General features: G+C 35.2%; 1 protein-coding gene across 23 annotated transcripts in view; it reads right to left on the bottom strand.

Annotated features, from left to right (window-relative positions):
• Positions 1-13,511, bottom strand: part of pex5la (peroxisomal biogenesis factor 5-like a) — a 139,255-nt gene that overhangs the window by 125,292 nt on the left and 452 nt on the right. The window lies entirely within an intron of this gene.

Genomic DNA, 13,511 nt, shown 5'->3' on the forward strand with positions numbered 1-13,511 from the left:
TTAGCTTGCTACATTTCCCAGGGGGTCGCTTTTAGTGTAGTTCAGCTACATTTTAAGAAGAGTTTCTAATAGCTTAGCTCACTTCGTTTTTCAAGTAGCTTGCCCAAAACTGCAGTGTATATTACTGTTTCAGGATTATATAATGTTCTTAGGATTGGCATCTCCATGAAGGACACATGTGATGCCTTATAATTTGAAAACATTTTAGTAAGCAAAATACTTCAGATGCCAAAGTTTTGCAACAGCCTTTGCATCAGCAGGCCGCCTAAACACTGCATCTGTAGGCAGCTGATTGGGTTTTAAAGGCTTTGGTTTCAACACTTCATCCTAGTTTGCTGTGCCATGTGACATTGTTTTCCTGGTTTTTTTTTTCTTATCTAATCATCTACTCCTCCTACACCATGAACTCTCTCCTATCTCTTTCTCTGTCCTTCCTGTTTGCCATACAGTCCTGTCAAAAGTGGTCACATCCATCATTTTTTTCATAAAGAAGCCAGTAAAGTATGGGTTGTATGGTGCCCTTTGCCCTATTCTACAGCATGTAGAATGATCTCCTCTGTCTGTGAGAAGGGAATTCATCATGCCAGCTCCACTTGACCTCAGCACATGTGGGTTTGTGTGGAACAGATGGGACCAGGCGAGGGTTTGGGTCACAGCTGCCCCCTGCTGATATATCCTTGAGTGTCTTTAAAAATCCCTCTATTCAGGTAAATCCCAACCTAGCAAACAGTGCTGATGTTGCATTCTGTATCAAATGCCCCTTGTTATAGCAGTGCAGAACATTGTTTTGGTCGGGATATTAGGGTTAATATGCATATTTATGGAGGTCTAATTCTCCATGCGCTGCTCTGTTTAACAGGAAGTGACATGAAGTGCCAGCTTACAGCATAATATCCTAAAACACTGTCCAAAGATCTGTCCCATGCATTTGATGATGCCAAAAGTCAGATTTAGTTTTTCTGATGTCCTTTTTTTTCTGGAAGATAATGCGACTCATTGCTTCTTTAGCAGTTTTGGAGGAGTAAAAGGTTTTAATGCATATTTAAAAGTATTGGTATTATATAATTACTGTAATAGCGAAAAACAGCCCATTTTCATACAATGAAGAAGAATAATGATGATGAATGAAGTCAATTTTTTTCTATTTATTTTTTGCACAAAGCTTTGCTTTTTAAACTGTGAAAAATAGTAAAATATGTAGCTCATGCTGAATACAATCATGACTGACGAATTAATGCTTATAAATCATATATGTGTTATGAACATGTGCATTATAAAAATGAAATGCATCACTATTAAGTATTTATAACACTATTATTATACGTAGCTATAACTGTCATTATAATACAATATTGTTTGTCGTGTTTTAAGAAGTAGATTCATTTATAGAATTGATTTGATTTGTCATAAATAATTCAACCCAGGCTCATTCTGAAAACATACTTCTACTTACATTTCTGGAGACTGCCAAATACGTCCCAGGGGTTATGTTTTTTTTTATTTTTGTTATCGTGAATCCACCAAAGGCCGCTGTGTACACTTCTTGATATCTCAATTTTCTCTCGCGAGTGCCATAAGCACCTGCTGTTCTCACATAACCCATCAGCTACCTGATGGTTTACATGCTGTTGACAGATTGTTTTACCACATTCTCACCCTGTTATCTACTTGTTTATTTTTAATTTTTTGGATTCTGTTTTTGTTTCATCTGCTTTCTAGAACCGTTCTTCACTGGACTCGAACCCTGCTGTCGTGGTCAACTCTGTGTCTCAAGTCCTGGTAACTGGTAATAGTGAGAAAGCCATCCATAAGGAGGTAAGCGCGAAAAGGAACGGCGTCATACCGCGCAGTATCATTCGTTTTAAAAATGAAATAAAGCCATAAGTACTTTTCTCTTCATAATTCATGATTTCCAGAAACGTATATAGGGCTACGTTTTCAGAATGATCATTGGGGTTTTTTTTATTTACAAATAATCCCAAAGTAAATGGAAATATTTAGATTTTTGCATAAGAAGATTAAAGTACTATTTAACTATTTAACTACTAATTTTCTATTTCCCAGTAAAATGTATGCCTTGTAAAGGTTAGGGTGAGGGTGATTTCACAATTTTTAGATGAAGTATCCCTTTCATGTCTTGTGTTTAAAAAAAAAAAAAGAACCAAAAAGTATGAACCTCTACAACATACTGTACAGGCTTGTGTAAGTATTCATTTTTTATTCAATTACAGCTGAAGACTGCCTGCTGAGTGATGAATAAAATTTCCGTCTCCACCATAAATCTTCAGACATCAAAAAGAAGAAATCTGACTACATCCACACCCTCAGTTACGCTGCTCTCACTTCATGCAATTAAGCGTACCTTCTACTCTAGCAATTATCTTGATTGTCTGTATCAAGATTCTCTCAGATGCTGTTGATTTCGACCAGATGTTACGTAATAGTGTTTTAAGACAATTTTGTGTCACACGAAGCCTTAAACATTCATTTGAAAAATCAGAGCAGTCTCTGTTTGTTTTCTTTTCTACTCTCTGTGGATTAGTTTCCAGAACGGCTTGGTTCAGCTAATTAGTAATGAGAGAGAGAGAGAAAAAGAGAGAGAATAGATGGAGGAAATATGAATGGCTACTGTATCTTTTTTACAGCCTGATCTCATACAGTAAGTTAATGTAATGTAATTTTTTTATAATTTATCAGTTTAGTGGCTAATTCATACAAATTCATACAAAGTTGTATAATTTTAATTGTACTATTTTAAATAGGAGGCGTGGCACCCAACCCCACTCCTAAACCCAACCGTCATTAGGGGATAAGCAAATCGGAAATTGTTTGAATGAGATTGAAAGAATTTATACAAAAATAAACCACTAAATCTAAAAATTACGAATTGCCATGAGATTGTGTTGGCAGGCCATAAAATATTAATTCTTTCATCCATTTTTCCTCAGCTTTGTCTCTATTTAAGGGGACAACAGTGCTAACCACTAAGCCACCATGCCGCCGCCTTAAAATATGATGAGGGCAAAACAAATTTTACATGATTTATTTATTATATCATATTTATTATTATTATATATTTTTGTTGTCATCTCAGTAGTTAATAATGTATATAATAAAATATTTTTAAAGCTAGTATGAACGTGGGACAGTTAGGAGGGACATTTTTGGTATTTGATTTAATGTAAGGGAAAATTAATTTTACAAAATAACACACTACTACATTCATTTAGAAATAAGAAAAGTACAATTTTTGTTTTACACAAAAAAATCTGACCTGTTAACACCAAGACTTTACTTTTTATTACTATAACCATACTCTGTGTATTGCAAAACTAGAAGACTGTGACTGCTCAAAAATATTAAATGTTTTTGTTCTATAGTCATTCTGTAAATCTAATCTGATTTCTTTTGTAACTATCAGTTTCAAATGGGTAAACATAAAAGTACATTTACTCACTCTTACATACTTCTTTATGGAAATCCAACTATCTATTTTAATTAATAAAGATATTAATTAACATGAGGCAAAATAAGTTGGTATACAACATGTACAAATGAACTAGCATAAACCGATATGGTATGCTAGGTTAAATAAACAACTATGCTAACATGCTAACTGTATTTGACCAGTATTTGATTTTTTGGATAATACATAATGGAAACACATCCAAAATAAACAAAGAATAAACCAAATTAAACAAAAAACTAAAACAACAAAGACAAAAACAGAAACAAGTGGGGGATGGGGGGTGGGGTCACGTTTGCCTGGCTGGTACACCCCTGCAAGCACTGATGCCACTTCAAAGAGATTAGATGTGGGGCCATATTTGTCTGTCCAATTTATCCAGTGCCAAAGCACATCCTGTCTTCCCTGATGCCGAGCCTCATATGACGCCTATAGCTGATGAGTACAGCAAACACCCTGATGAATGTACAAGGATCGTATCTATAGGCTTCTGAGGCACACTGAAGGGGCGGTGGAAACTGTTCTACTTCCAGCAATGAGTTTAAATTTGAAGCTCAAAGGAACTGTTCTGCTCTGACCTGCTCATAAACGATACTATACGCGATTCTTGTCAATTATAATGTGCAAAACTTCTATTCCCTCAACATCAGCCTTGTTGGTTTTATAATACCTCATGTATTAAAATATATTTATATTCATGGCTCTTACAAAAATAGCACAATAATCGGATGCTCTCTTTAAATTCATCAACAGTGAACAACATGAATAACATTGCACCCTGGGTTCATGGTTTTCCAATATTTGCAAAAGCATTGGCTGTGCTCTGAGCACATCAGAAGATGCTCCTTGATGAAAGTCTTTCACTGGCCTTGCAATTTTTCCTCCGTCCATGAAATTTGAACATTTCTAATTTATTATATATTAATTATCCTCTTATTTATGCATTACATAACAGCTTACGTGTAAGACCCTCATCTTTTATTTACAAAAGTGATAGAGTCAGACGGACCATCATGAGCTGAAACGAGACAAAAAAACGCTTGCATATTCTCTTGGGGTAAAGTGAATGCTATCACTTTTTCCACAGACTCTTTTCCTCCTAAGTATCTCCTGCTGATTGTTTTCCTTGTCGGCCTTGAGTTTTGTCCTCTCTGATAAGTGTCCAAAAGAGACGTGACACACTCAACCTAATCAGCCCTAACAGGTAAAGGACAAAATAGTCCCTCGTCCTTTTTTTGTTGATCTCCACAAGAGTTTAGCTCGAATAGTTGAGCTAGAAAAGCAAAACTCAAAGAGCAGCAGCGCAAACCTCCTCATCGGTGATGTAAAAATACCCCCTGTCAAGAAGAAGCACACCTTGAGTGAGACAGATGGTGTATTGATTTTATTTGAAAGCCTGCCACATGTCCCTCTCTATTACACTGTCCTTCTTCCGGACTTTATCAACAGAATTGTAGTATTATTGTGTTGAATACAAGAGCGACATATGCATTCAAAACAGCTAGACAAACTGATTGCGTAAGCTCTAGAAATACAACATTATTGTAGTCATAACACACAAGGTGTCACACAACCCCTTTACAGCATTACATTTATGCATTTGGCAGATGCTAAAACTTATGCTGCACTCAAGCTATACATTTTTTATCAACACACGTTCACTAAGAACTGAACTCATGACCTTGGCTTTGCATGCATCAAGCTGTATCACTTGAGCTATATGCAAACATGTTTCATTAACATTTATGTCCATGTGTCTTTGAATAAAATAAATACACAGTAGCTTACCTGTTACTCTACTTTAAAAATGGTGTGCAGTGAGCAGTTAAAATCTTAAAATGTACGATTTTTTGATGTATTAAGCTCTTTTTTAAAGCCTGTCCTGCATTCTGACAGGGGAAACAGTTCTTATGAAGTGTTTAAATAACATATTTGCTTCATTATGACCTGATACTTTCCTAACAGTTGTTTTCCTATTGCTCTCTGTTTTCCTATGTGCTTCTTTTGTTATTGACACATATTTATTCAGCTTAAATTCAATTTCAGCATATAGGTGGCGTCTTGATGTCTATTAACAATATACAGTATTTGCAACTTTGTAATTTTTTAAACTTAAATTAATAGTTCATTCAAAAATATAAGTTACTTCCTTAATTTTCTTTGTGTAGTTTTAAACATTTCTGAGTTTGTTTCTTCTGTTGAATCCAAAATATTATTTTGAAAAATGCTGGTTGCTGGCACCCATCAACTTCCATAATGGGAAAAAATACTATTGAACTCAATGGGTCCTAGCAAGCAGATTTAAAACAAAAATATCTTATTTTGTGATCAACAGAAGAAACAAACTCAAAAAGGTTTCAAACAAGTAAATGGTGAGTAAGTGATGATGTAATTTTCAATTTTGTGGGTAAACTCTCCTCTTAAATCAAAAGTTTTCCTATGAAGTCTCATTCACCTATTACTTTGTTGTTTGCCATTCTAAAATTGACTCTAACATTATGGAGATTAATATAGCATGAAAATACTCCATAAAACTCGACTATATTGCAATTCTGCTATTTAAAGATATAGCTCATCCAAATATGAAAATTTACTCACTCTTAATTGATTCCAAACCTTTATAAGTTTCTTTTTTTCTGTTGAACACAAAAGAAAATACTTTGAAAAAAAAAAAAAAGATTGTAGCAACCCAGCAGGCACAGGACGTCAACATGACGTCAGATAGACGTTGTACCCCAACGTCGTGGAGCATTACAATTTTTTTGGAAATTAAAATAGGGTTGATGTGAGAACCCAACGTCAGGCCGACATAGATGTCCAAGGTCAAATAGACTTGCATTTTGGTTACTTTCCAATGCAACCTAAAAACAACAAAATATCAACGTCTACAGTGTTACAGCTTGATGTTGTGTGGACGTTACCAATATGACGTCTATCAGATACTGGATTTTGGTTGCCATATCTGATGGATAAATGTAAGTATTTGACATCAATATGATGCTGGTTTAAGATGTTGGCTCGATGTTGGAATTTGGTCATTTTCCAACACAATTTAAAATCAACAAAGTATGAATGTCATTTCATAACATTATTGGACGTAAAATAACATTGTCCATTAACAATACTATATCGAATCGCAATAAGCTTTGTCAATAACATTGATAACCTCTGGAACTGTTTACTCTATAATGATCTACAGTGCATGCGGAAAGTATTCATAGCGCTTCTTTTTTCCACTATTTTTATGTTACAGCCTTATTGCAAAATGGATTAAATTCATTTATTTGCTCAAAATTCTACACACAATAACCCCATAATGACAATGTAAAGAAATATTTTAAAAAAATTTTTTTAGATCTGGACTCTGGCAGGGCCACTTAAAGACAATCACCAAGTTGTTGTGAAGCCACTCCATTAATATTTTGACGGTGTGCTTTGTATCCTTGTCCTGTTGGAAGATGAACAGTCACCCCAGTCTAAGTTAAAGAGCACTTTGAAGGTTTTCATTTAGGATGTCTCTGAACATTGCTGCATTCAACTTACCCTCTATCCTGACTAATCTTTCAATTCCTGCTGCTGAAAGAACATCCCCACAGCATGATGCTGCCACCGCCATGCTTTACTGTAGGGATGGTATTAGCCTGGTAATGAGTGGTGCCTGGTTTTCTCCTAATGTAACACCTGGCATTAACTCAGAAGTGTGCAATTTTAGTCTCATCAGACCAGAGAATTTTGTTTCTGATGGTCTGAGAATCCTTCATATGCCTTTTGGCAAATTTTTAGGTGGGCAGTGGTTTCCGTCTAGCCACTCTACCATACAGGCCTGATTGGTGGATTGGATTTTTACAACTAATAAATTTGCAAGAATTTAAAAAAAATCTTTTCTCACAATGTCATTATGGGGTATTATATGTAGAGTTTTGAGGAAATAAATTATTTTAATCCATTTTGGAATAAGGTTGCAACATAAAAAAATGTGGAAAAAGTGAAGCGCTTTAAATACTTTCTGGATGCACTGTAAGTGCCAATCACACAGCAGAAATGTACAACAATGTGAATCTGAAAATGTGCTGATAATAGAGATGCACCAAATTTTTGGCCGAATTTATCCCTGAAAATGTTTTGCCATTTAATGGACCCTCTAATTTTTCTGGTTTCAGTCATTGTTGGGGTACTTTTTTATATTTGGAAGCATTAACAGCGTATATCAAAATATATATTGTTATTCAATATGGAAAATAATTAATGAGATTGCATTTTTGCCATATTGCCCTGCCCTATGGTGGTGACCTAAATCTAATAAATAATATTAACGTCTTATGACATTATGTGTCTGCTGGGTATTGACATCCATAGTATGAAAAAAAATATCAGAGGCTATCAATTTCTAAAACAACAACAAGGTTGTGTGTGCATAGTGTTTCTTTACAGCCAATAAATAGCCAGATGTGCATAATACAGTGTTTTTAGTTTAGATCTGTATGGATGGGATTTGTTTTGATAACTTTGTCTAATAGTATATTATTGTACACCAACCAAAAGTCTATAAGTGGAAAAAACTTTGCTCCATTATGTATTGAATCTGCCATCTATTTATTTAGCAAAAATCTAAATCTTTAAGAGATGCCTGAGTAGCTGAAATGAATCGATTTTACTAGCTTACACTATATTCTCCTGACATTTTTACAATATGCTGAGAGCTGTTATACATCTTTAAAGCATGCAGCAGTTTCCGGCAGGGCACTATTATAATTAGCTTGTAATTTTATCACATGCTTAGTAGCATTGCTTGTAACCCTATTTATCTAATCTTCATTAGCCCATGAAGGATTAATCTATGCGCATTACATTAATATTCAGAGGATACTGACTCTCTAAATCTATTTGTCTTTTTCTTTCCCAGGCTTCTCTTTGGGGAAAGGCCCTAAAAGGTCACACTGAGACCCTCTCACATAAATCAATAGCTGTCACAAATGTAGGTTCTCTGAGAGTCTCCGTCTTTCTTCAACATGCTATGGTTTGGGCCTGCATATTTCACACTCACAGAGGTGTCACACAAGCACATCTCAATCTCTTTTTCAGAGAGGCGAGAGCCCAAGATGAACTACTGCTCACCTCCTTACCAAAAGCACCATCACTGTCAAACCCTGAGATGAAACATGAAAAACCAACAGATCCCATTCCTGTCAGCCTATATGGCAGGAAAACATCTGACAGGACTGTATCTGCACACCTGTGGGAAATCAGAGTCTCTATTCACACGGAAAAGCCACGCCAAGGGATTATCCACAACACAACAGCTCCACAATGTGCACATTAGGTAGGCAATTTAAAAAATGAGAGGATAACATTGCATTCAAATAATTTAAATCATTCTATATGTTTGAAGAAAGAGGTGAGGGAGCCCAGTAAATAGTAGAGGCTCTGTTGAGGGTAATGGCCAATTGTTAGCCATGCACATTACTTTAACTTACCTTACTCACTAAGTGCACTGCATATTATAGATATAAATTAAAATAGACATTTAAAATATAGTACCATGCTTGTTTTGCAAAAAAAAGTTATAATAATAATTCTATTGATTTGTTATTTCTTGAAGACATTTTATATGCTTCATACTATTTCAATTAGCTATATAAACAACCCAAGATTGAGTAAATTACATTTGCCACACAATTTATTAACTTTTCTTCTCTAAGTTTAATCCTTAAATAAAAGTTTTACAAATTAGACTGCAATTCATTCATGATGACAGACTGGAACATCTCAGAACATGGAGTAATAGAAACAGTGGAGTGTTTTGATGTCTTCAAAATTCAGGAATTTACACAATTAATCTGCACTCATTTAAAAAAGGTTCCAAAAAGTGTGGTTTCCAAGAAGCCATTTCAATATAATGTAAATCATTTAGGGTTCAATGTATTGGTGGCTTGTTCATAATAATTTGTACGGAAATGTTTGACTACTAGAAATGAGTAAGCATCAGTGAGTAAGCATATAGTTCATCAGTAAGCATTAGAAATGAGTAAGCATATTGTTTAACATAACCATCACTGTTGTGTGAGCAGATTGAATGAAAATGTTTGAATGAAATCATACAATTTAGGCATTACTTCACCAAAATGTAAAATACAACTGCGATGGGGTTTTAGAACATGCCATTGAGGACCTTCCTTGCTTCCCAAATAATGTTTGAGTGACCAGTTCCTAAAATATAACGGTAACACTTTATTTTGAATGTCCATTTGAATATTAGTAGACTGTCTGCTTAATATCTGCTGCTACTGCTCCTTCAACAGACATTTAACTGACTATAAGAAACTGCAAATGCATGTCAACTTACACTAATCCTAACCCCAACCCAGAGGTCGCGTTAGACTTTCTCATTGTCCGTCATTTTGACAGAGAGGGTTGTAAAAATTCTGTCATAACCTATTATTATTGCTATTATTAACCTACTATTATAATAATGAACTTGCACGACGATCATATAGGCTAAATTATTCATTTATTTATTTGACAAATGAACAAAAACTGTTATCTGCCTTAACTCATATCTTCCTCCTGCGTTGACCTGAACTGGGTGCTTGCCTGTGCATAAGTAAACGCATCAAGGGAGACTGATGCAGAGGCAGTTGTCATTAAATTCTGTGTCTTTGCCTCGGAAAGTCGACTTCTCGTGACCAAAGACCGGATTTACTAGCGCCACTTCAGCCAGCGTTTTGTAGTGAGGAAACATTTCTCCTAAGGCTGTGATCAGAACTAAGTTTGCTGTATTCTCTAAATGTGGGATTTCCCGATCCTGCAAGCACTCGTTTCACCAGAAAAAAAAATACTACAGCATGCGCTCCTTCTGCACCAGGGGCGCGGCTGAACCCCTCTGCGTTTGGTAGTGCTCACAACGCACTCCAAAGCACCTGACCTCCTTGGTTGGCTCATAACAGCTGTCGGCGACTGAGGATTTTTGTCTATTTGTTCTTCATCGTCCACTGCATCACTTACTCTTTTTTCAACATTATTATTAATATCACAACTATTTGGCCGTTTAAAGAAACTTCTCACACTCAGCTGCTGTAAAATTTTTGCAACTATACGCAGCGGTGACAAACAGGAGACAAAACAAGGACAATTGCCATCCACTGGACAAGAGTGGGAGGTACAATTAGCTACAAATTACAATAGATCACCCTCAGCATAATCCGTCAAAATAACGGATCACCTTCAGATTTTTCCATCACTGCTGAAAAAAAATCTGTCAATGACGGAAAATAATTCAGTTAACGCGATCTCTGCCCCAACCTAACAGTCTACTCATAATCTAATGAGAATTAGTTGGCATGTAGATGCAATGTAACTTAAATTCAACAAACAGACCATCAAAATAAAGTGTGACCAATATAACTAGTAAACAAATATATTTGAAGAGTTCAGATGCAAAAACGTCATCTGAAATGTCCATAGAAAATGAGCATTATTCTCAGCCTCCTTTATTTATGTTGAGTTATTTCACTTTGAAGACCCTAAAAAGAACTTATTCTTTGCCATGAAAGAGAAACTATTGAACCTACACACAGTAGACTGAAATAAATTATATTTTTTGAAGAAAATCTCAAATGGCACTTAAAGGTTTTTGCATCTGAACTCTTCATTTTCTCTCTCTATATATTTTTTCAATTACATTCATTACAATTTATGCACAAATAATAATAAATAAAGTGTCTTATCCTATAGGGTTTCATCCCATAGAAAACATAAATGAACAGGAGACAAGTCAGGTTTTCGAGAAACAAGAATTACAACCAACCAAAAGATGTTCTATTTAATTCTGAATACGCAGAAGATGCCTCAGCTAATTAAAGGAATATGAAAGTAAAAAGCTTTTCTGTCATGAGGTGCTTTATCTTGGCCAGACAGCATGGTGCTTTCCAGCGATAGCAAAGGGAAGCTAGACACATAACGCACACGGATAGCTGCACTTGGACAATTTGTGATGCCCATGTTTGATAGAGAACGCAACACACTGCTTTGCAAATTAATCTCAAACAGCAGTATGGCTCTAAAGGGCAGGAATCACCCAAGCAACTGGAGTTATTTTTAGTAATTATAACAAGTTGTTATATTTAAGGTAAGGTGTGAGCTGACATTTAGTTTAAATAGGTCACATAACCCTTAAAATAAACTGCTTTGGAGTTCATGTATCTGCAAGTACTACAATAAATGCACTGATTGTTCCAGAAGAAACACAGACTTTGTGTCGTTGAGTTCGTACAGTATGAGATATCAATACTAAATGTTATACTATAGGATGATGATGAATATTGTTATGAATGTTAAGTTGTTTGATCTAAAAATAGCCTGAAATAGGAAACATAATAAGCTGTTATGGTGAAAGTTCATGATTATAGCTGTTCTAAACATCAAAATATAAATATTGTGGAAAATATACAATCTTGTATTGGTCAATATGAAACTCACACTCCACCAATCGGAAAGAAATATGGTTTATGAAAATGATTAAAGGGAAATATTGATTTCCAATGCCCCCTAGTGTGGTAAGAGGCTGATGTTTAATACAGCAAAGCTGCTCGCAAACATTCCACCACATACAACTTTAAAAACCTAGTTTTATATTAATGGCAAAAATCAGAAAAGAATATTCATCTGTTAGTGGCTGATGCTATAGCTTTGAACAACTCTGTCTTTCCTGCATCCTGCTATGAAATATACCATTTGATAAGAAGTTTTCATGGGATCACTATATGTATCTTAATGTACATAATGCAAACTCTAGTGCAGAATAGACACTAGTGCAGAATAGCCATACTCATTCCACACAAACTATGTAAACAATATATACGCTGAGACAGTTTCAAGAGAGAATGAGCCATCACTGTCAAGATAAGTGTGTCTGTTTAGGGAGGAGGAGCTGCAGAGAGCCCAGTGAAGGACAGATAAAACATCTGCTTTGAACAGAGAGAACATTTCCTCTTAAATTACCTCCCTACCTGACAGAGAAAATGTGATATCTTACTCTCCCTAACTCCCAAAAGCCTGAAATAAAAGCCTTTAACACGCTGAGAACAGTTATGAATAGGACCATATGAGACTCTTATCAAGTGTCCGATTACCTTTGTGCTGAAAACACATCTATATTCTATCTCCTGGAACATTAATAACACACCGGAACAATTATTTTTGTACAAAGTTGCAGGAAGAACATTGTTTCAAATTTAATTGGACACATATGTTTTATATACATGAAAACATGAGTGTCTATTCATTTAGTGATTTCCCGTTTTAAGAATTATTCTCATTATAATACATGTGAAGCAATCACTATATGAGTGATATGATGTAACTGAAGACACATCAGTGGACATAAGGACAAAGAGTATCAAAATACTACTCTGGTTTCCCATGAAGCAGTTATAGAAGTCATAAAATATTCAGCTGGTAAATTACTTAGAAGTTGTAAGACTTGGTAGACAAAGCGCTGCAAGCTTTATTGTTGTGGTTACATAATTAAGAGATCTTAATCAAACATAACACAATCAAACGCCATTGTGGCTGTTGAAAGCATATAGAGGTTCAAAAGACCCTGGTGGGTCTTATTTTCCACATAATGTGATTTATGGATTGCTTCTTGAAGTTCAACTGTGTAGGCCTATTTATTATTTCCAGAGTGATACAAAAAGTGTTGGGAAATTCACTATTGGTGGTGATATTACACAATGTACGAGTAAAAAAAAACAGACTTGTTTTCAGAACACAAGTGTTTTAAAAAAGAAAACAGTTTTTATGTTTGCCTTTTACTTATCTTGGTCATCTGCATCCTTTAGCTACACTGACACTAGAACTTAGATTTTTTGTAAAATTATCAGACAATAAGTATTCATAACTTATCATTTCAACTAGATATTAACATATCTAATATCCTAGAATGAACACAATACACATCAACAGCAAACAAGCCTCTTCAGGAGAAGGATAAAATCCAACTTATCTCATACAGCACGTGCTTTTATGCACTGATCACATGCAATTC

Source organism: Danio rerio, chromosome 6 (genome assembly GCF_052040795.2).
Source record: "Danio rerio strain M-AB ecotype USA chromosome 6, GRCz13ab, whole genome shotgun sequence".
NCBI lineage: Eukaryota > Metazoa > Chordata > Actinopteri > Cypriniformes > Danionidae > Danio > Danio rerio.